Here is a 24,012-nt window from a genome sequence, read left to right as displayed (position 1 = left end):
GATAATCGCTTCCTTAAGTTTTTATGGAAATATGCCTGTTTCCAGAGAGCACTGGACAATTTTATGGGACTGCTGTGGAAAGGTGGTCCATATTAGCTAGTAATGGAACTGTAGGGCCTGGATCAAGGTCATAGGTGGTTGGGGCAGAGAAGTTTGAGAATTTTTACCATTTCTTGCTCATTACTATTACTGAATGTTGTTCATTTTTTTGGGAACTTGACTTTTACTATTGCTCTTTTACCTGTGCTCCCTGTGTGTACAATACTCTGCCTTCCCTATGCTCCATGTTTGTGTCATACTCTACCTACCCTATACTCCTTGTGTTTACCATACTCTGCCTGCCATATGCTCCCTGTGTGTGTGTCATACTCTGCCTACCCTATGCTCCTTGTGTTACCATACTATGCCTGCCCTGTGCTCCCTGTTTGTGCCATACCCTGCCTGCCCTGTGCTCCCTGTGTGTGCCATACCCTGCCTGCCCTGTGCTCCCTGTGTGTGCCATACCCTGCCTGCCCTGTGCTCCCTGTGTGTGCCATACTCTGCCTGTCCTATGCTCCCTGTGTGTGCCATATTCTGCCCTATACTACCTGTGGGACGTGAGCCTGATAGGGTTTGTTCTGGGGGTTTCTTAGCATTTGTAAATTGTTGTTAGGGGCCCATAAGGTGTTTAATCATGTGCTGGGGGTGCTGTGTTATCCACAGGGGAGGAGACATATGGATTTACAGCTATGTTTTAATATGTCTTTTATCCTTTACATATGAGTGATATCCTTGCTGTGAGCACCAGCCATTTGGGACATGGCCTAAAAAGTTCTTGTGGTACCACGAGTGTGCTTTAAAGTGTGTGTGGTTTAAAAACATGGAGTGGTCAACACTGGCTTCCAGTATAGTCATTTTGGATTTCTAGCTTTCCTGTTCTGTTCTGTTCTATTCATGAACAATAGAATGGCTTTTATTTGACACTCCTGTTCTCAGTAATAAAGTTGGGTATTTGATGGTTTTCACTTCCTAGTACCTAGTACCTAGTGTTACCCCCTAATTCAGCTCCTGCTGTAACTGTCCTTCCAGGGCTTTTGAAACAGTAGATATGTTTTCACTGAGAATATGTCAGATAAACGACTGTGGATAATGGTCTGTTTCTCATTAAGGGCTGCCCTGGGTTTACTTCTCTGCGAGACATTCTTCAACTGTAGAAGTTGGGTGGGATAAAGATTGGGCTTACAGTCTGGGATGGGGAGGGGGTGCTGCTATGAATTAGATGAGTGAATGTACAGTATTATTTAAGGAAAAATGTAATAAAAGGGGCAAGCGAAGGTGACACTGGTAATTAGAGTGAAAAGGCCAGGAGGTTGCGGCTAACTTGGAAAAAAAAGATCCTGTTTGAAAATGTGAACCATACGTTTTCATTTTTCTTTGCCGCGGTTTCACTTTATGAGCGGAGCTACAGTACGGAATGCCATTCATTATCTGAAGAAATGGATTGAAATCATCAAGCTGACAAAACACAGGAGTGATGGCCTTTAAAATAAAAGATTTTCCATTTATCCTCCCTTAAAAACAGCTAAGTATAAACAGCCATACATAATACTTTCCTTCACTGTATATCTACTTTTGTCCATGTGCAGTAGCCATGTTACACGCTAAATTCTTCATTTTGGGTTGTAGTTCTATCTGATGCTGCTTTGCCTTTTTTCATACAGGTATGGGATCCGTTATCCGGAAACCCATTTTCCAGAAAGCTCCGAATTAAGGAAAGGCCCTCTCACATAGACTTCATTTTATCCAAATAATCCAAATTTTTAAAAATGATTTATTTTTCTCTTTAATAATAAAACAGTTGCTTGTACTTGATCTCAACTAAGATATAATCAATACTTACTAGAGGCAAATCAATCCTATTGGGTTTACTTAATGTTTAAGTTATTTTCTAGTAGACGATCCAAATTAAGGAAAGATCCCTTATCGGAAAACCCCAGGTCGAGAGCATTCTGGATAACAGTCCACATACCTGTATTATGTTAATTTTGGTTGGCCATATTCATGATGCCATGACTTTTGGTTGTTTGTAAATCCTTCTCTCCTATTGGCTTCTTGGCAGGGATTATCACACTATACTGGAAGGAGAAATTAGGGTCAAGAATGCAACCGAGGTCTAATAAAAAAGAAGTGCAATAAAAATACCCTCTACATTCACCAGTTAATATTTTCATTAAAAAGATATGAAGGGAAACTTGAAAAAGAAGAGTTTAATGAGCTTTTAAGTATATTCTACAAGAGACAGAAAGGTGTGTTTTTATAGATCCATATAACAGACCAAAACGTATTATAACGCATCCAGTATTTTCTCACACTGGATACCCAAGATGCCCCAGGCAAAGTAGGTGTGAAGTTTTTTAATGTCAGATTGTTCCTTTGTGAAGCAATGTACCAGAACGCTAACAAGGAGAGACAGGTAGCGAACATGATTTCAGTTTTGCATTTATGATTAATCCTTAGCTTCCTTCCCTGTCTCTACATGTTGCTTGATCTGTGTGTGCCACATTGCAAGATCTATAAACATTTTGTCATTGCTAGGGAACCCAACACTGTAGTCATCATCAATTTATTGGGATGAGGGTCACTTTTGTTTGGGTGGATTGGGATTAATTGTCTCCTGTGCTGATGGATCTAAATAACTAGATCCACCACAGTTGAATATAAGTTCAGAGTGTTAAGAGAATACTATAGACTAGAGTCTCACGAGAAACATTAAGGTCCCATATTTGCTAAGGCTTTGCTGGATTTCCCTTTACACAATGTCATGAACCACCTTTCATTCATATGTACTAGTAAAACCAGCAAATGACTCAATTACCTTAGCAAGAAAATTATAAGGAGAGAATATATAAGAAAGGAATTTGCAATATAAATATTTATCTGTGTTCATGTCTTTTCATTATAAGAAATTTGAAATAAATGTGTGTGAGTGTGGGAACAGTCTGCTATAGTGTTGGTAGCTTTAAAGTCTCAGGGGCCTATTTATGAAGTCTCGGTTTTCTATGGATTTTTAGTAACTTGGGGTATAATAAATCTCTCTTTTTCCCTCTAAAAATTAGAATTTTTAGAGATAATATTATACCCCAAAGCTGTTAAAAATCCAAATCCTAAAATACTCCACCTAAAACCTGTTGAGGTCATGTAAAAGTCAATGGCAGATGTCCCTCTTGACATAATGATCTTCACTGGTTTTCATACTACAATCACAATCAATTTCGGGTTATTCAGGCGACAACTGCACAATTCCGGCATCGATTGATTCATACGATTTGAATTGTCGCATGATTTTGTCAAGACTTTTCCCGTACCGATTTTTTCAAGCTGATTTCTTAGTAAATGAGTTAAATTTGTGGATGGACATTAGGTCAGCTTTGTTTTAATAAAAAATTAGATAAATTTGAGTTTTATTAAATTCCCCCCTTAATGTTTTTTTTTGGTTACCTTAGAAGGCAAGGTCATTAGAAGTTCCCTGTTCTGCAGAACAGGAAATTAAACTCACAAATAACCATTCCCTAATCCAGGAGTGCCCATACTTTACTTCTTGCGTGGGCTACTTTTAGTGATGTTGTCCCATTATGATCTACATCCATAAAAACATTGTTAGCATCCTGTTCCATGGAAAGTATTACTTAATTATTATATTGATTTAAGGGAAAATTTATATTGCTATATTTAACAAACAACTATTTCTTATGTAACCATAACATAATAAATATCTGAATGAAAAGCATGAAATGGGAGGGTGATCTAGACAAACTGTTTGTTGACATTGTCTTGAGATCTACTGATCACCAGCTAAAGGTCTACTGGTAGATCCTGATCTTCCTTTTGGGCAACCCTACCCTAATCTGTAAGATACAGCCAGTGCAATTGATGTAAAGGTAAGTTCTGGTAATCATGTTTTAAAACAGGAGAGTAATTTGCCACAAAAATTATAAATTCTTCCTTTTAGCCATCTCTACCATATCTACCATTAACTGACATTTTCTTGATATAGGATTAGCCAAATAACACACTGCCAATCTATCTGATCAGGGTCTGTTCAGGTCAATAGAAAATCCTGCCAGCACTGGACTGAGTAGAGCTGCTGGTGGGTTTGTACTGGGTCCTCCTATGATAAGATAACTGGCCAGGGATCCAAGCAATCTTATGAATTTATATAGCACTCACTATATTGCTGTCATGGTATTTGGAAGGCTCTCAAAGCAGCACCATCTGAACACCCGCATCATCATTATGTATGAATCCAATCAACCACCCTGATTTGGGCCACTTCTTAATACAAATACAGCTTGAATTTAATTAGAAGTGAAAACTGATGGCTGGATCTCACATTTCAAGAACAGCTGGAATGTATCAAACTGGATATCTGTTAAAAACACTGTTGTACTTTTCCTAAGTTCTTCCCTCTTGTTTAGGGTGACCGGGTTCTTCCCTCTTGTTTAGTGGCGCCTTACTACCCTTTGACTGGAATAACTTTTGACTTATAAGGACTCTGGAAAGCTATTGCTAAAATTTCATTTGTTACTTTTGATCACATGGTATGATGTTGCAAATCATGTCAACAATGACTGCCCACACTGGTGCAAAATAATAAATCACATCTTTATATTTAACAGGTTATGTCATTTAATGTGAAATGGGTCATAAATCTTCTGATCCTCTGATCTGCATAATCAGTGTTTGGGTATCATTTGGTTATCATCATGCTTGAATGGCTACAATGGTCCTTCACAAGAAAAATAGCTGAACCTAAAGAATGAGACTTCAGTTCAAGGTCAAACTAGGGGGGTCCCCTGCCGATACTCACAGCTGTGAGAAGCCCTTAATTCACTCTTCGTCGGCTTAGTCTCCCACTATAAGTGAAAACAAATACATTTGTCAGAGATCCATGAATCAAAAGAAGGTGTAGACACATGGATCGACTTTCCTGTGCATGCATATTTTAGGCTATTTAAAGAGTGGTGGTTCCCTTAAGTTCAATAGTTAAGGGCAGGGACATGGAAGAAAAGCCTCTGTGTTTTTCTCTTTAATGAGTTATTATCCTTTCTCAGGTTGTATTGACTCATTTTTCTTCATAAGCTGACATAAAAACATAAGGTGCAAGCTACACTTAAATGAAAAATTCCCATAAATAACCTATATCCTTCTAAATATAAATAAACGGAGCTAGTGGTGTCATCAGTAGGGTTGCCACCCGGCCGGTAAAACACCTGCCAAGGACGGGAACAGTATTGCAAATTTACCAGCAATGTAGCTGCCGGTAAATTTGTAATACCCTTAAAAAGACCCCTTGGCCTATCCCCATTCCCCTGGAAATGTAAGTTGTGTTCTCCTTCTTGAAATCTCTGTGATGGGGCCCGCCCCCTTTTATGTCATGGCCCTGTCCCTTTTGCCATCACAGCCCGCCCCTTTTTGATTCAGTGACTCATTGAAATGTTTAAATAATGTCCATGTAATACATAAGGACCATGAACAGTGGCGTAACTATAGGAAGCAGACCCCGCAGTCGCAGGGGGCCCCGTGTAACACAGAGGCCCGGACTGTGAGGTCTGCTTCCTCTACAGCTAATAAAAAGACCCCTCCTCCCTAGCCGCTCTCTCTTACCGGCAAGGAAGGGGGAAGCAAGTCAGACGGGATTGGGCGGAGTTGGGGCAGGATGTGGGCAGGTGGAGGCAGCATGTGGGCGGGCAAAGGTGGGCCAGGAAGTGGGCGGTAGGATGGGGAGTGGATCGCATTCTGGATAACAGGTCACATACTTGTACTCATAATACACAATCCTTAACTATATCTTTGTAAATGGTGCTTTGTGATGCTGTGAGTAATAACCAGTGCTAAGTGATGTTATTTGTACCACACTGAAAGTAGAAACTGCAGTTTTTCTTTAACGTTCCAGCTTTGCTGTATCATTCTATTAAGGGATGTTGCAGGGGCAATGGTTTAAATGCAGTTCCTAGTATTTTCAGAGAGATCATCATTGACTCCACTATGCCAGCCATAAAGCATAACAGGGCTGCTGTATTCTACATGAAGGAAGTAAAATATGGTCCATATAACTGGCATAGAAAAACCACTTCTCTGTGTAAACAGAGATGGTAATAAAACTTATATTCTTAGGCTTAAATTCATTTCTTTAAATTGATTAAATATTCTTTAATATTCCTGGTATTTCATTTGCCTTTTTTGAGAGCCCATCATTCTCAATTTGCTAATATAATATTAAATGTAAATTATCTTTAAAGAGGTGGTTCACCTTTATGTTAACATTCAGTATGTTATAGAATGGCTAACTCTGAAAAACATTTCACTTGGTCGTCATTATTTCATTTTTATAGTTTTTGAACTGTTTGCCTTCTTCTTCTGACTCTTTCCAGCTTTCAAATGGGGGTCATCGACTCCATTTAAAAAAATAAAAGCTCTGTAAGGCTACACATTTATTGTTATTGCTACTTTTTATTACGTATCTTTCTATTCAGACTCTCTCCTATTCATATTCCAGTCTCCTATTCAAATCAATGCATGGTTTTTATGGTAATTTGGACCCTAGCAACCAGATTGCTGAAATTGCAAACTGGAGAGCCGCTGAATAAAAAGCTAAATAACGCGAAAACCAGAAATAATATAAAAAATAAAAACCAATTAGAAATCATATCAAAAGTTAATTTAAAGGTGAAAAGCCCCTTTAAGATCACTTGCTTTTAAAAATTACCTGGGAAATATATATTTAATATGTCCTGTTATGAACAAGACCGGGTGTGGTCGCCCAGGATCAGGGGGCGGGGCTTAAAATGGCGGAAGGAATGCACAGTAGCAGCAAGAATGTTTGCATTACTTGCATGAACTCTTTATTGCAGTGAAGATAATTTATAAGTATACTTATTTATTATCCTTGATCACAGGGAGCACATCTGGTCAAGAGATTTGATAACGATAATTTGCAACCCTCCTTAAACACAATCCCATGGTGTTTCCTTTAAAACAACACGTTGCCGATAACTTAATCCAAGCATCTAGCTTGGCGACTGGATCATGATTCTATTTTTGTTAGAGGTGGGAGACGTGCTGAAATGTTCTGATATGAATGCAGCCTGGATCTGGTTAGGAGTGTAAATGAATGCCTGATGGCTGGATCTGAATTTCATGATGGTTTGATTTCATTATATTGGCAATATGGCATTGCTTTACAGGGCTTTTATTGCAATATCTCATTTACAGTATTTATACTCTGAAACTGTACCTCCTGTTCTTCATGCGTTCATAAAACAACTCCCAGACATTACAAATATTGTTAAAATAAATCCAAATGCTTTCCAAAAGCATTACCATAACCTGAAAATTTTACTTTTTTTAGCTTCTAAAAGGGTGTTCCTGACTCAACAGTCAGTTCTTCGTCTGCTAACAGTTGGAACATGCAGATTAAATGCCATACAGAAAACACTAGCACCTTGTCATTGTGTCAGGACTTCCATTTAATATTTTAGGCATAAGGCACAGTGCTTAAAGCTATAAGGGTCTAGACTTAAAGGGATAAAGTCATGGTAAAACATGTTTTTTTACACAATGCATCAGTTAACAGCGCTCCTCCGGCAGAATCCTGCTTTGAAATCCGATTTTCAAAAGAGCAAACAGATTTTTATATATTTAATTTTGAAATCTGACATGGGGCTAGACATGTTGTCAGTTTCCCAGGTGTCCTCAGTCATGTGACTTGTGCTCTGATAAACTTCAGTCACTTTTTACTGCTGCACTGCAAGTTGGAGTGATATTACCCCCCAACCTTTCCCCCTAGGAGCCTATCAGCAATAGGAAGGTAATCCGATAACGGCTCCCTGATCCCTGCATTACTAAAAATGCTCCTATGCCCCACCTAGAGGCCCATTCACTAAGCTCGAGTGAAGGAATAGAGGAAAATAGAGGAAAAATTTTTGAATTTCGAATGTTTTTTTTGGCTACTTCGACCATCGAATTGGCTACTTCGACCTTAGACTACGACCTTCGACTTTGAATCGAACGATTCAAACTAAAAATTGCGCTAAATCCTTCGACTTCGATATTCGAAGTCGAAGGATTTCAATTCGGCAGTCGAATGTCGAAGGTTAATTAACCCTAGATATTTGACCCTAGGTAAATGTGCCCCTTAGTGTTAGATATGAGAATAGCCCTCAATAGAAAAAATCCAAGTCTGGCTGACCCAAGTTGAGACTCCTTCAGTAATATTGAGTAGGAGAAACAATAGCTTATCTGTCAATTACCTCTATGGCTGCCTACACACCAATATTACAACTAAAAAATAAACTTATTGATACAAGAATAACATTTTAAATGGTAGAATGAATTACTTGCAATGTACACAGTGTAATTTAGTGATAACAACGATATCATAAAAATCATGACAGAATCACTTTAAATTTCAGATACTCCCTTGTACACTGCTACCACATTTGCAACAACGACTATGTGCACAATTGGAGGGTAGGTGAGCGTATGCCCATGCATCACCAATACGATCTATGTGCCTGTATCTCTCACGAACGCCACACAGAAACCAAGGAGTTAAACGCTGCTTCCGAGGCAGGCTTCAGAAAAAATGCCATGTCGTGCATAATGTGGCAAGCTCTGGAGAACAGTTTTATGAGAACCCTTTATCGTAACAGCCTAAATTTGCCACTTTTCCCATATGCTCTTAAATACACAATAGGCTCATTAACTTCTTAAACTTTCAGTAAATTGTTTTAGTTGGTTCCAAGATGACTCATGTTTCTAAATTATAACAAAGTCTGATAGAATTTAATCTACTGTGACCTTTCTCCCCCTGGCAAAGAATTAGTTGAACACTGGGACAGATCTCCAGTTGACTGAACTGATCTTTCTACACTGTGTAAAGTCTAAAATGGCTTTCGATTTATGCTCATAAATACAGTATATAAGAACTATATTACACCTTAGCTTGGCTTATGCAGCTATGAATGTAAATAATAGACTTCCAGTTTAATAAGTGGTTCTCTTTGGCTTCATATTATGACCACAGTTAGGTGAGAGTAGATAAAGCTGTTCCAGAAAATGCTAGAAACTGAATTGCATACTTGCACATTGTGGCAGGGGTTAAGGCTAATCCCCAAAAAGTAAAAAAAAAATAGTAAAAAGATGCGGGTTAAGAGTGTGGATCCATTCAATAATGGAAATAATATTTGGATACAGAAAAGGCTTAATGACTTTTTTCATTGTCATTGACTTTTCTTTATTGCATATAATTAAAGATTCAGCGTTTCAAGACCCACCTGAGAAGGACACTGATGGCTCAGCTCAGTCTAGTCAGTGGCTGATGCAAGATATTGCACATTAAGGTTTATGTGAACAAGGCACCCGGGCCAGATGGAATACACCCTTAGGTACTGAGAGAGTCTAGTTCAGTTGATTCAGGCCACTATTTCTGAATTTCTCACACTCCTTTTAATCTGGTATGGTTCCCAAAGAATGGAGGAAAAAAAGGGATTACGATCTCAGCCTTGCAATTATAGGCCAGTAAATTTGACTTCCAGGGTGGGCAAATTATGCCCTATGAGGCAAATTGGAGAGGCTTCAGAAGGGGTTTTTTACCTTCCTCTGGATGAACTAGCAGTTAGGCAGATTTTCCATCTCCCTACTCACCCCCTAAATTTTAGGTTGCCAATGTAGAAATGTGCATAGAACTATGGCAGAGGTGCTTTGACGAGTAAGGTAGATGAGTCTTACAGCAGGATTTGGATTGACTGTAGAGGGGATAAGAAGGGTAATTGAAGGTCAATATAGAGGAGGATGCAGCAGTCTAGTAGGAGATTTCTCCTCCAGCAGAAGTGGCTGTGATATAAAATGAATGTAATATTCAGAATAATTGTCTTTTAATGGTTACATTCCCTTTAAGTAAGGAACATCTTGGATATGGAAATTGAAAGGAAATCACTATTAAACATTTAACCGCAGCCCAGGTATAGCATAATAAAAAAATGGGTGGCTGTGGATGCTGAAAATTGAGTTTACAAAAGATTCAAGGCCACAAGTTTAAATCTCTGCTAATAAAGAATATAAAGGTTCAAATCTCATTTCCCAGTTCTGTTCCATTGCTGACAATAACACAACGGCATAATTTCACAATCTTTGTATTCTGCAAAATGAAAAATGTTGCTGACATTCAGGAGACTGTAGCAAAACTGTTATATTCTCTCCTGGGTAAAACATGCTATTAAAACTGAAATGCAACAATTGCTAAACAGCTGTACCTTGGGTATAATGGCCTGGCAAGAACACAGTAGGCAATAAAACTTGAGATATGCAATTTCAGCTTGAAACAAGACTACTCTTATCGCGCAGCTCATTGTGGTGTTGTGGCAGGCTATTATTATTCTTGCATTGTATTTATTTACGCTGAAACCTTCCTATTCATTTAATTATTTTGGAACTTTTATCTGCATTCCCTCTCTAGGCCATTGGCTGTATGTGCACTTCCAGTCTCTTAGTATGTCTAGCTATCACAAGGCACAGAGCAAGTGAATACAGAATGTGTGTGTTTGTGCTCTAGAGTGGGAATCCCAAACCTTTTTTTACCCATGAGCCACATTTAAATAGTACATTGGAGATTTTGGAAGTTTGGAGAACAGCATAAACATGCTAAATATTCTGGGGGTTCCAAATATGAGTTGAGATAGGCTATTTGATAGCTCTTATGTGGACTGGCAGCCTCTGTTTGGAAGTACACATGGATTTTATGCAACTAAAGCTTTCCTTCAAGCCAGGAATTCAAAAATAAGCACCTGTTTTGAGGCTACTGGGAGTAACATCAAATGGGTTGGTGAGCAATATGTTGCTCACGAGCCACTGGTTGGAGTGTACTGCCCTAGAGGAGCAGTAAACATGATTATTAACAATAATAAATACAGGACATGGCAAATGGTTGCAGTTGGAGAGAGGACCCTGGGTCAGTACAAAAACATTGGACCTCAGCAGAAAGCCAACAGAAGCTGTTGAGCTGATTTCTTGTCTCCTTGTCCACAAAAGACATAATCTCAAGAGGTCCTGTCTAAGTCCCTTCACAAACATATCTTTTTTTACGCTAAAGGTGGCCATAGACGTTACAATTACAATCTTTTCTGGAAAAGATCTTTCCAAGAAATATTGTTTTTTTCAATGCAATAGGTAGAAACAATAGAATTCTACCTGTATCTGATGATTCAGCAATAATAATGGGCAATGTTCGGATGCCTTCAAGGACCCACGATCAAAAACTTCTTTTTCTTGTTCCCATATGCTGCAATGATGGGTGATTGGTTAGCACCAAGTATTTAGCATATGAAAAGAGCATGTTCTAGTAGATACAGATGTGGCCCGTGCAAAATCTAGCCTTGATTGGGATAAAAAGTCCATATTTTCCTAACAATATCTCAAACAAACCGAATTGTGCTGAAAATAAAAAGCTGTGCTTAAAAAAAAGAACATCTTCTCTTTGGTTTAACGATTTTAAGGCTCAACCCTTCTCCTGACAACAAATATGCCTTGTCTGAAAAAACATTACACCCTTCTGGGTAAAGCAGACACCTCTGTCATTCTCATGTAGCTGTTACATTTTGCAGGGACCATCCTCGGGTCAATCCTACAAAAAGTTTTACAACAGGAAAGTGTAGAAACACGTTGACGGGAGTTTTTACTCACTCTAAAGGCACTGAAGTCAAGCCCCATCTTTATGCCCTTGAGAATGATGTGAATTTACCCTTTTTGTTTTTTACATGGTTCCCATAGGCTGCAGTGGTGTGTGATTGGTTAATACCAAGTATTTAGGGTATGGAAAGAGCATTGTCTAGTAAAGGGAAATTGGTTTGGGAACTGTATTTATACTTTATACACATATAAAAATCCCAGGGAAATGTCCTTGATAAGAACATGGCCATTTTTTCCAAAGAGCTGTGGGTACATGGAGGTGTAAAGACAAAATCTATAAACATGCAGCACATATTGCTAACACAAGCCTTGTTTATTTGGATCATGTGGATTACAGATTTACATGTTTTATCTTATTGCATGATAAAAATAATGTTTTACAAGAAACACTTCTTTATGGACCAGTATGTTCAACAGCTGGATTTGTATTGTATTGATACAGAGGTAATAGTCTGAGGATAAATATATTTTCCATATGCTGGTTATCAACTAGATGCCCATGTGTAAATGCATTGTGCTATATTATAGTCGCACTGTCTTGTGGGGCCTCTGTGTACTTGATATGCCAGGGCCTATTTTACAGACCAGTCCAGATGCGATAACCATGGGGTGTTATTGATCCCCGTACCAGGAGCCCACACTCCAGTTGGGGGGTAACAGTAGTTTTTTTTTTTAAAAAAAAAATTGCCTCCCACCAGCACTAGGACACCCGCACCGGGAGGGAGCAGCCATATTGAGGCACACACACATGCGCATAATGGGCGAATGTCTGAACTTGCTCATTATGCGCATGCACGTGACGTCAGAAGCTTATTATGCACATTCCCTCTGCTCCCTCCCGGGGAGCGTGTCCTAGCTCTGTAGGGGGCAATTTTTTTTAACTACTGTTACCCCCAAACGAAGTGCAGGCTATATAAGGGTGCCCTTTAAGGGTTGGTTTTAGCACTGCTCACGTATTTACTAAATAAACAAAAGCTGACAAACTGTCTAATTCATTTAACATAGTGAATATGTTTCTACACTGCATTAATAAATGCTCGTTTATGTTTATTTCCTGAAAAACCCACTTTCTTAGTCGTGAATGTCATTATAACACCTTTTTGTGCCAAGAATTCTGGGAGGGAGAATTGGAGCAGCTCTTTGAAATCTCGTATTAATAAAATGCCAAAAAAAAGTTACTAGTGAGTTTCACAATGAGTAATCTTTGGCGCTGTATGTAAAATCCACTAACGAATGCTCACAGAACAAGTAAATGGCAGGCGTAGGGAAGCTGTTATATTTTTCATGCACAAGGGCTGCTTTGAGAAATAACAGCTCCTACAATATGACAGCTCTCTCCCCTGCATTGTCATTCTTCAAACTCTCTAATCTTATACAGGTATGAAACCTGTTATCCAGAATGCTCAGAACCTGGGGTTTTCTTTCTGTAATTTGGATCATCATACCTTAAGTCTACTAGAAAATCATATGAATATTAAATAAACCCAATAGGCTGGTTTTGCTTCCAATAAGGATTCATTATATTGTTTGGATCAAGTACAAGTTCCAGTTTTATTGTTACAGAGAAAAATCATTTTTAAAAATTGATTTGATTTGGATAAAATTGAGTCCATGGGAGACAGCCTTTGCATAATTTGGAGCATTCTGAACAAGGGTTATCCGGATAACGACCTGTACTTTGCTTCTTCGGTGCAATGTTTTTGACAGCCAGATGTGAAAAATCTATAAAAATCCCTGAGCTTTCTGAAAGCTATATAACATTTTGGATAGAAAAGTCAATTGTTGACAGTTGCTGAAGTGGCTCTGCCTAAATGAGCTATTCTGCGGAGAAAAATATGCTTTGAAGTCATGAAAAATCCTCCATTAACATTGAGTATCGCAGCTGCGTCCAAAGGACTCGCTGAATGCAATTACTGACAATTTCTCTCCAAGTCACGTTACAGACAGCCTTCTCTCAGTCTTCATTAATGACTTTATTTCCTTCCTGGAACTCTGGGAAAATCTTTGAAGCTGATTTATAAGGTTTATAATGGAAAATATGTAGCCTCCATTCCAGGGAAATCCGTTCACTCCCCAATCTATCTGAGATCTCACCCTTGCAAGTCAAAGATCCTGCTGCCAAAACTCGTCATATTATGTGTCTGCTCTTGATTATGCCTGATTACTCCCCCAGCTACAGAAACAATATTTCAGTTGCTCTTTAGGAGAAGGGAGTGAGACACTGCTCTCTCTGGGCTTATAGAGGAGTTGATATTGGGAATCAAAATCATAAAGGTTTTTATTATATGGTACCTTTCATACAATTTGGGGCTTCGCAAACATATTGATTAACTGATTGTTAAAGTAGTGGTTCACCTTTTAGTATGTTATAGAATCGGCTATTTATAAGCAACTTTTCAATTTTTCTTTTCATAGTTTTTTAATTATTTGCCTTCTACTTCTACTGCCTTCTACTTTCTAGCTTTCAAATGGGGGTCACTGACCCCCATCTAAAAATAAATGCTCTGTATGGAAACAAATGTATGGTAAGTGCTAACTTTTATTATTCATCTTTCTATTCAGGCCTCTCCTATTCATACTCCAGTTTCTTATTCAAATCAATGCATGGTTGCTAGGGTAATTTGGACTGGAGAACTGGCAAACTGGAGAACTTCTGAATAAAAAGTTAAATAACTCAAAAACCACAAATAATAAAAAATGAAAGACAATTGTCTCAGAATATCACTCTCTAGAACTTACTACAAGTTTATTTAAAGGTGCATAACCCCTTAAGGCATATTCCTGTAAGCTGCAATTAGAATTTAATATATATATAGTCAATTCGTAGCAGCCGCACTCTAGTCCGGACTCTCTTGATTAGATTCAGGTGCAGGGTCAAAGGCATTTCATATAAAAAAGTTGAAAAGACTATATATATATATATATATATATATAGTCAAGGGACAAGGGAAAGTTAAAATTAAGCGTAGGACTGGCCAGATATGGGATGACTTTGACGTAGATGGCCAGCTTAAATATATTGCAATATATGGACAAACAATCCCTGTGTTGTTTAAAGGGTAAGGCATTTTTTAGTAGTAGTATGCACAAAATGTCGCTGTCTTAAATATATTGATAATGGGTTGAGTGCAGAGGACCTCTTGTAGTTGACTATATATATATATATATATATATATATATATATATATATATATATATATATATATATATATATATATATATATATATAAAAAAATATATATATATATATATATATATATATATATTTATTTATTTATTTATTTATTTTGGTCTGGCCCCCTGCTTGGGACACTGACTTTGTAGAATCCAGTCTGGTGAGCAGATTTCCACCATTGTCCTTTAATAGACACTAAACCTGGCCGTACATATGGAGATCTGCTCATTTGGTGAGGTTACCACCTTGAGGTGGACAATATCGGGCTGATCATATAGAGGAGAAAACCGTTGTACCGAGGACTGCCTCAAGGAACTGATGTGGTCCTCAATTTTGGAGATTGACATCTGCCCAACTTTCGTCCAGATATCAGTCGGGGGAAGCCCGTCGCAGGGCCCCATGCACTGGACAATAAGCTGCCGACTTAATCTGTTTTAAGAAAGCTTGTGGCTTTTCTGCTCTGTCTGATGCTCATCATAACCCTGCAGTTTATGCACTGAAATGGTTAAAATGATGTAAATAAGTTACTAAGCCCCACAGCAATATAATTGCTGGGGATATTTCCCCAGTACCTTGTACATAGTTTTGCACACATATTTATCAATATTATTCATTTGTAGGAATCCAAGAGACCCTCAATAGCGCAGCCGCCTCCATTATTACATCAGTTTAAGCAACATTGTTCTACCCTCCTGACAGCTAAAGTGTCCCTCCACATGTCCACTATGTGCTCTGCTGGAAACATTTGCCATATTTGTCTTTCTCCAGATATTTATTCAGTTGAAATTACAATCATAACCGTTTCTTCCACTGTAGCGGTTAGTGAAGAAGGAAAAAAACTGCATTCATATTAATCGGCAGCTATATAAATCATAGTTCATTATTGCAGTAAATTGTTCCGAGCCAGAGCTGCACATCTGTAACTATAATGCAAAAATAAGCTCATTGACCCAATACTCCTTTAAATGGGGCTTATTGAAAACAAAGTGACTTTGCTGCCCTCTGCAGGATGCATTTGGTCCTATAGCCAAACACATTCATTAAACATCTATTCATTTAACAATTTTTTATAGAATATGTAATAGCACTGACTGGAGCTTTAAAACATTCTCCTGTTTGCACATAATTGCTACATCTATTTGGTTATATTTATTATAGCTAGAACATAGAATTGGCTTTGTGCGTTCATTACCTAAAGTAAAAAAGTTAAGGCTACTTTGATCTGTTTAACTAATAATTATATGCAGGTGTATACTAGTACAGGTATGGGACCTGTTATCCAGATTGCTTGGGACCTGGCGTTTTCCAGATAAGGGGTGTTTCTTTAATTTGGACCTCCATGCTTTAGTTTTCCAAAAAGTCATTTAAATAAGAATTAAACCCAATAGTGTTGTTTTGCCACCAGCAAGGATTAATTATATCTTAGTAGGGATCAAGTACAAGTACTGTTTTATTATTACAGAGAAAGGAAATCATTTTTTTTAAAAATGTGAATTATTTGTTTAAAATGGAGACTATGGGAGACTGCCTTCCTGTAATTCGGATAAAGGATCCCATACCCTGTAGTTGTAGAGTAAGAACATTTAAAGGGATCCTGTCATCGGAAAACATGTTTTTTTCAAAACGCATCAGTTAATAGTGCTACACCAGCAGAATTCTGCACTGAAATCCATTTCTCAAAAGAGCAAACAGATTTTTTTACATTCAATTTTGAAATCTGACATGGGGCTAGACATTTTGTCAATTTCCCAGCTTTCCCATGACAGTATCCCTTTAAGGAGCCATGGAAAAGAAAAACTGAGAAGTAGAGATTGTGCCATTTACAACCAGATTCCTCTACACAATCCTTTAGCCAGTTTACTATCCATGTACAAACAGTATTACTAAGGCCCTAGTCTAGAAAGCAGTCATTTATGTGGCACTATAATAAAATAATTAATACATTATTATATTAAAATAATTACTAATAAAAGATTTGTCAAAATTCAAATATTTCAAACTAGAACAAATAAATCTATAGGCTCTGGCAAATGCCAGATGTGAGATGCCATAAACAGTCACTATTTATTGGGCTGGTCAGGGCCTCTGTGTACTTGAAATACCAGGGCCTATTTGGAATCTAAACACATGCACAGTGTCTCACTTCAAACATTTATTTGTGCAAAATCACCAATACAATACAGTATAACATTAAGCCATTGAAAAATTCACATGAAAACATTTACCCATATCTCACCACAAGTCAGTGTCTCCCCCCTGTCTGCAAATCTCATGTCTGCCACTCCCTACTGGCACGTTTTGTGCTATTGGGCGCTTCACGAGAGGAATCCCAGTCCAGACTTGTGTCCAATTTTGGGGTTGCGACCTTTTCTGGAAAAAAATACCGGCCTTCCTATATACAGTGTTTATGTTTTTCCCCTATTAATAACATTGGGATCAACCATAATTTTTACCAGCCAGGCCAGTAAAATACTGGCCACGTGGCAACCCTAGTCCAATTCCCAATTTATAGTTTTACCTCATCATAAAAAGTCATTACATTTGTTTGTGTCAGGAACTCCCTGGTTTCGAACCAGGGACCTGTTACATTCCAGGTAGTGATGCGTGGGTCGGGTTTTTCCTGACTCGCAACCACGCCCGGCCGAGACTGACTTCCCTTTATATACCTGCCACGCCAATGACATTACAAAAGGGGCGGGGCAAGCAGCTAATTGAAGATGGCAGGCGGGGAGAGCAGGAGGAAGAACTCGATCAGCACCCGTCCACCACCCACACAGGGTGGTGCGAAGTAGGCCAGATCCTGACCGACCCACGGGTATTGGGCTGGCCTAAACATCACTAATTCTAGGCACTGCTCCTTCTGCTTAAACCACAGGAGGCAGTGTGGTGGCAGTCTGGCTCTTTCGGGATGCCGTTTGTTTTGCTGCCTTTGTGTCGGTTTTCCCGATTACATGCCCTCTATCCAGCTGCAAGCAATTGCTTGTTTGAGGGCTATTTAAGCCTGATTCCCAGATACCCCAGTGCTTGATTATTGGCCTTCCTGCTAACTCTAAGCCTTGTGTTGTGACAATCTGGTTCCTGCTCCTGAATCTGGTTATCTTGTTTTTGCTGCCCTGTTATATCCCTCTGCAGAGGTTTGTGCATTTTGTTCCCTTATTAAAACTTAAAGTTATACAGCACATCAGTTCCTGTAGGTCAAACCTTACAGTCTGACATAATCGGTCCTTCATAAATCCGTTCTGATTATTACTTATAATACCATTGTCCAGAACATAATAAGCTTTTTGAAATAAGCTTTCAAATAAGCTGCTCACTGAAGATATCACATTTATAGGCCTACTATTGCCATGCTGAAATCATAACCTTTTTAAATACTACAGTTATATTGGCTTTTCATTTAATCTATAGGTGCCATGCCTGATTAAAAAAATGTAAAAAAAAAAAAAAAAAGGAGCCAGTTTAAACCTCAGTTAAGCTCTCTAAGTACTCAAAGGTGCATTCCATCAGGCCCTTGGGCCATCTTCACATTAACTATAAGTAATAAGATAAGTACCATATCTTGTATCAGCCAATGACTTGATTGAGCTAAGCCTTTTATGCCCTTATCAAGTGGGTCTTAAAACTCGGACTCCTTTGTTATATTCACTGAAGATGATAATGAATAAAGCACATTTGCTTTTTTCTAAATACCTTATGACCAAATTATTTGCGTTATTTTATGGATCCACACTCTGAGGGTGAATCTTTTTAGTATTAATATACTTTTTAATTGTTGTGGGTTAGTCTTTGCCTATGAAGAAACTAGTTCCTCATTTTCTATCTTTGCCCTTCTGATTGCTGATTTACAACATTTGTTTTAGTATTTCTATTCTTAAAAATGTTTCTGTCCCCTCTGATCAGTAGTTTTTAAATGCTTTTCTCTTCATTCCTATAAGCTTCCCTCTCTTGATAAGCGAATTTGGGGGACTTTTCCTTTAATTCGCTGATACATGTGTCCCATAATTATGATTTAAAATATTTCTTTGGATTTCCAGATGTTGCTGGACAAGGAGTTTGTATGTTCTCCCAGTGCTCATGTGCATTACCAACCACACACAAAAACATACAAGCATATTAATTGACTCTCCACCAACTTAAAAACAGCATTAGAGGAAATGCCTTGTGTGCTACAGGCCTTAAATTACTTTCCTACAGTATGTTGCCGTAATTTCCCTTCTACTCTAAATATTAGAAAGTCCATTCCAGCCTCAGGGGTGACGCAATGAGAGCTGAACATTTAGAACATATTACAAATTGATTTATTAGATATATTAGATTTTTTAAAATACATTTAAGGATGTAAATCCTGCTTGCTTCCAACTGTTATTGTACTGCAACTCCCACAATCCTGCACATACAGTATGAGTTTTGTTATATTTTATATATATATATATATATATATATATATATATATATATATATATATATATATATCTCTATATCTATATCTATATATATATATATATATATATATATATATATATATATATAATTTTATGTCCAGCATCTGCACTCTTACCGGATTGAAATTGAAGACTTTGCTGGGTGCAAAGGTCAAAATTTCTTCATACAATATAATGGAAGGACCCGCACTCCATTTAATCGTGAAACAAATGTATTTTTATATGCATTAAAATAAAAATACATTTGATTCACGATTCCTTATATATTATATATATATTCCAGCCTATGGTCGATCAGAGGCCAATTAGTCTCCCTGTATATTTTTATGGGGTCGAAGGAAACCCACACAACCACATGGAGAACATACAAATTTCTTGCCGACAGTGCCTCTAGTTGGAAAAGAAACTTCGACCCCGACTAAAAGGGCAATTGGTTGAATATCCTTCATTTATGAAATTCTTCCCAAATTACAGGTCTTTTCCTTTCTGCATTATACCTTAAAATGCCTGTATGTCTGAAGCTTATAACAAATTCCAGTACTATTATAGCCTGCACTCAAGGGCAAATGACAGACAGCTTTTGCAATTGTGGGAAATCACATGGGGAGTTTTATCCATTGCTTCTATGTAACAGAAAAGAGCATAGGTGAGCAGTAGAGAAAACATCCTTTAGTTTAAACTCTACCGGTTCACAGATCATGTACTACTGGAGACAATTCAGTTGTTACCATCTACATGACAAACCAAGAGCAAAGCATGTAACATTTCAGGAGGCCTCGGGTTAACATCTAAGGAACTAAAGGCCTCGAGGACAGGTGTTCATAAGTCCATCATTATAGTAAAAACTGTAACCCTGTTCATGGCAGGGTTACAAGAAGAAATCCACTACTACCCAAAACAAATGTTGCTGCGTATTCAGTGGAGTAACTACAGAGGAAGCAGACCCTGTGGCTACAGATGGGCCCAGGAGGTATAAGGGACCAGATGAGGTCCAAATAAAGAGCAATTTTATATATTGATAAATCAGGACTAGTGTTGGGCGAATTTATTCGGCAGGCGGATTTGCGTGATTCGCGGGCGTTGCATAAGTTCGCGAAAAGACCACAAAAATTTGCTGGCATCAAAAAACCGGACGCGGGCGTCAAAAATGGACGCCAGTGTCAAAAATGAGATGCCGGCGCCAATTTGCAAATTTTTCACCGTTTCGAGAATTTTGGCGAAGCGAAACGGCGCAAATTCGCCCATCACTAATCAGGACAGCCTCTGGATATGTTGGGGTCCTACAATTTGCTGTGGGTCCTGTAATATTTAGTTGTGCCCATGCCACTGTGCCCATCTTAGTTGACTAAAGTCCATGTGGGTAAGTTAGAAATCTATTGGAAGAATGCAATGTGGATAGATTAGACCAAAGTAGAACTTTTTTGCTTAAAGGAGAAGGAAAGCTACGGAGGCATTTTATTGCCAATAGATTAGCTGCAATAGTGCAAGCTAGAATGCTATATTTATTCTGTAGAATGTTTTACCATACCTGAGTAAAAAGCTCTAGAAACTCTGTTTGTTTAGGATAGGAGCCGCAGTATTAATGTGGTGTGACATCACTTCCTGCCTGAGTCTCTCCCTGCTCTGGGCTCAGATTACAGTAGAGAAGGGGGGGAGGGGGGGGGAGAGGAGCAAACTGAGCATGCTCTTGCCCAGGGCAATGAGGTTTAAGATGAAGGCAGGAAGTCTGATACAGAAGCCCATGTGTACACAATAGAAGGAAAGAAATGCAGTGTTTCTTTTGACAGGAGATTCAGAGCAGCACTACTTTGGGGGTTTACTGGTATATTTACATGGACCTTTCTGATAAGGCTTACTTAGTTTTTACCTTTCCTTCTCCTTTAAAGCATTATGTTTAATAAAAGTCAAACACTGCATTCCAGCGTAAGAACATTATCCCATATGTAAGACATAGTGGTGGCAGAATCATGGTTTGGGCCTGGTTTGCGGCCTCTGGACCAGGAAAGCTTGCCATTATTGATGAATATTCTGAATGGTACCAGCAAATTATGCAGCAAAATATTAGGGTATCTGTCCGTGAACTGAAGCTCAAGAAGGTCAAGAGAAAGTTGGTCCGGCAGTAAGACAACAACCCTAAACACACAGGCCGATCTACCAAACAATGGTTATAAAGAATTGGTCTGGCAGAACACAGAGCAGATCATGAGGCCCATTAACATCCCTGAGTTAAAGCTGTTCTGTATGGAAGAATAGGCTAAAAGTCCTCCAAGTTACACTGATTGCTGAATGAGGGTGGTAGACGAGTTTTTATATACATCTGCCAGACAAAATACCTTGATCAATGAACAAGGATTATTTTCCTTATCTAGTTTTAGCACTTGCATGAGAAACAGATCACACTTTATATCATATTTTATGCAGAAGGTTCACAAAAGTTCAAGCACCACTGTATATTTTATATGGTAAAAAGCTGCTATGCTACTTCCCACAGCCAGAAACTATATGCAAAATAATATGCAACCCTGAAAACATCTTTTGGAGCTTCACCTCCTGCTTATCCAAAGCTAAGCAAATCCTCCTGTGCCTCAGGGAGTTCACTGTGTGTTTTGGACGGAGAAAAAGCGTTTGTGCCAAAGGGTCCATGGCAGGTAAGTTTTATTAGCATCAGGAATATCCCATCTGGTATAGGGCCTAAAGACAGCTCTCTACACAAAAGGATAATAAAAATAGGAATTTATAAATAGGACATATTGACCCATTTCTCTCTGCTATTAATAGTATTGTTTCTCAGCCTTTTGGCTAAGATCAAGAGTAGTATCTGTGCTTATTAGTGGGTGGGTGCATTCTAGCTAACGGAGATATGGAAGCCACCATCCACTGATGGAGGGCAAAGAAGCATTTGATCCTCTGGCCAAATACCCTGTATTTTTTATTGCAACCAAGAATGCGCCCCAGGCCTTGTAAACCTAGGGTGCCAGAAGATCACTGGTGAAGAATGACACCCTATGCACTGGCACTTTTGCACCCCAAGCACTTTCAATTTTGCACATTGCTTTTTAACCCCAAATAAATGTTAAAATCAGCCAGTATGCTGGGGCAGTATACTACCACCCTTTTTATGATTTTATTTTATTTATTATATTTTTACCCCTGGCATTTTTTGCATTTTTTAGATTGCCATGCAATAGACTCCAGGTCAAAGCACAGATCTAGGGGCAGATGTGTGGCCATTAGACTCCATCCTCCCCCTGCCCTGCAGTAGGCGCAAAGTTTTTGGGCCCTCTTCAAAGGACCATTTATTTATTTAAACCCCTTATATGCCTTCAGGCTGGAGGGAGAAAAATGAAGGGACCCCCATAGCCTTACAGCCTTACAGGATCTGAAGACACTTGCGGGCCGTATGGCTGGGGAGGTCAGGGATAAAGGAGATCCCCTAAGCTTCGGCAAATACGAAGCTTAGGGGAAATAAGGCAAATAAGATTCCGGAGACTTAAAGAACATTTGTGTCTTTTGGCCAGGTGGTCTCGGAGGCTGAAAGCAGGTGATTAGATATGCTTATAGCATCACTGATTTTTCTTAGCAAAGGGAACTGTCCAGGTACCTAGACTTCCCATTGTCTAGGAACTATTGACTGCAAAAATAGGGAGTGCCTTTGATTCAACACCACTTACTGCCAACAGATGGCAATATATAGTTCCATTTCCCCAAATTCAACAGGTTAGCTTTTTCTTGAGTAAACAAGGAAGAAGGTGTTGTGATGAATGCATTGCAAGGAAATGTCTAAGCAGTTTAATTCCTAGAAATATATAAAAGCCATCTTGTCAATTAGTCTCTGTACACACCTTTATTATACAGGTATGGGACCCGTTATCCAGAATGCTCGGGACATGAGGTTTTCCATAATTTGGATCTGCACACCTTACGTCTACTAGAAAATCGTATCAACATTATATAAACCCAATAGGCTGGTTTTGCTTCCAATAAGGTACTGTTTTATTATTAGAGAGAAAAAGGAAATCATTTTTTAATTAAGGCGGCAGCCTTTCTGTAATTTTCAGCTTTCTGGATAATGGGTTTCCAGATAACAGATCCCTTTCCTGTACCACTATTGACATAAAACCTCTAAAGGGGAATGTAATAAAAGTTGGTAAAGGGAAAACTATTTGCAGTGCAAAAATGCATGCCTTTATACAAACATATTTTCCATTGCTAGAATTTAATATAGCTTTAACACGCCGGAAACTATTTAGCAACCACTTTTGACAGTGGAAGAAAGATTGCTAATTTAAAGGACATGGACGCTCGCACCTGGAGCTATATCCCGGGAAACTATTTAATGACCACTTTCACCAGTGGAAGAATGATTGCAAATGTTAGAGTTTGCACCAGCGTGCAATATATGCAGCAAAACTTCTTACTAAAAAATAAATGAATATATCAGTATTATATCTATGAAGCAGGTATGTGAGATTGCTTAACTATCTCATAAGGGTTGGGGCAGATTCGGGGAGACTAATCTCCTCTTCTGCATGGCGACAATCTCACTGAACTGCCCTCCGTCTGCCTAAATGAAGAATCGCCTGCGCTAATGCACTTGCGGCGCTTCGATTTCCGAAGTCGCCCGGCTTGGGGCGACTTTGGAAATCGAAGCACCGCGAGTGCATTAGCGCA

At 38.6% G+C, this 24,012-nt stretch overlaps 1 pseudogene; it reads left to right on the top strand.

Annotated features, from left to right (window-relative positions):
* The first annotated feature begins 22,120 nt into the window (after positions 1-22,120).
* LOC121401743 lies at positions 22,121-22,284 on the top strand (annotated as a pseudogene).
* The last annotated feature ends 1,728 nt before the right edge of the window (positions 22,285-24,012 follow it).

This window comes from Xenopus laevis, chromosome 3L, assembly GCF_017654675.1.
Source record: "Xenopus laevis strain J_2021 chromosome 3L, Xenopus_laevis_v10.1, whole genome shotgun sequence".
In the NCBI taxonomy this organism is placed as follows: domain Eukaryota; kingdom Metazoa; phylum Chordata; class Amphibia; order Anura; family Pipidae; genus Xenopus; species Xenopus laevis.
The sequence above is the reverse complement of the archived record's forward strand: the minus strand, read 5'-3'. Positions and strand labels throughout refer to the sequence as shown.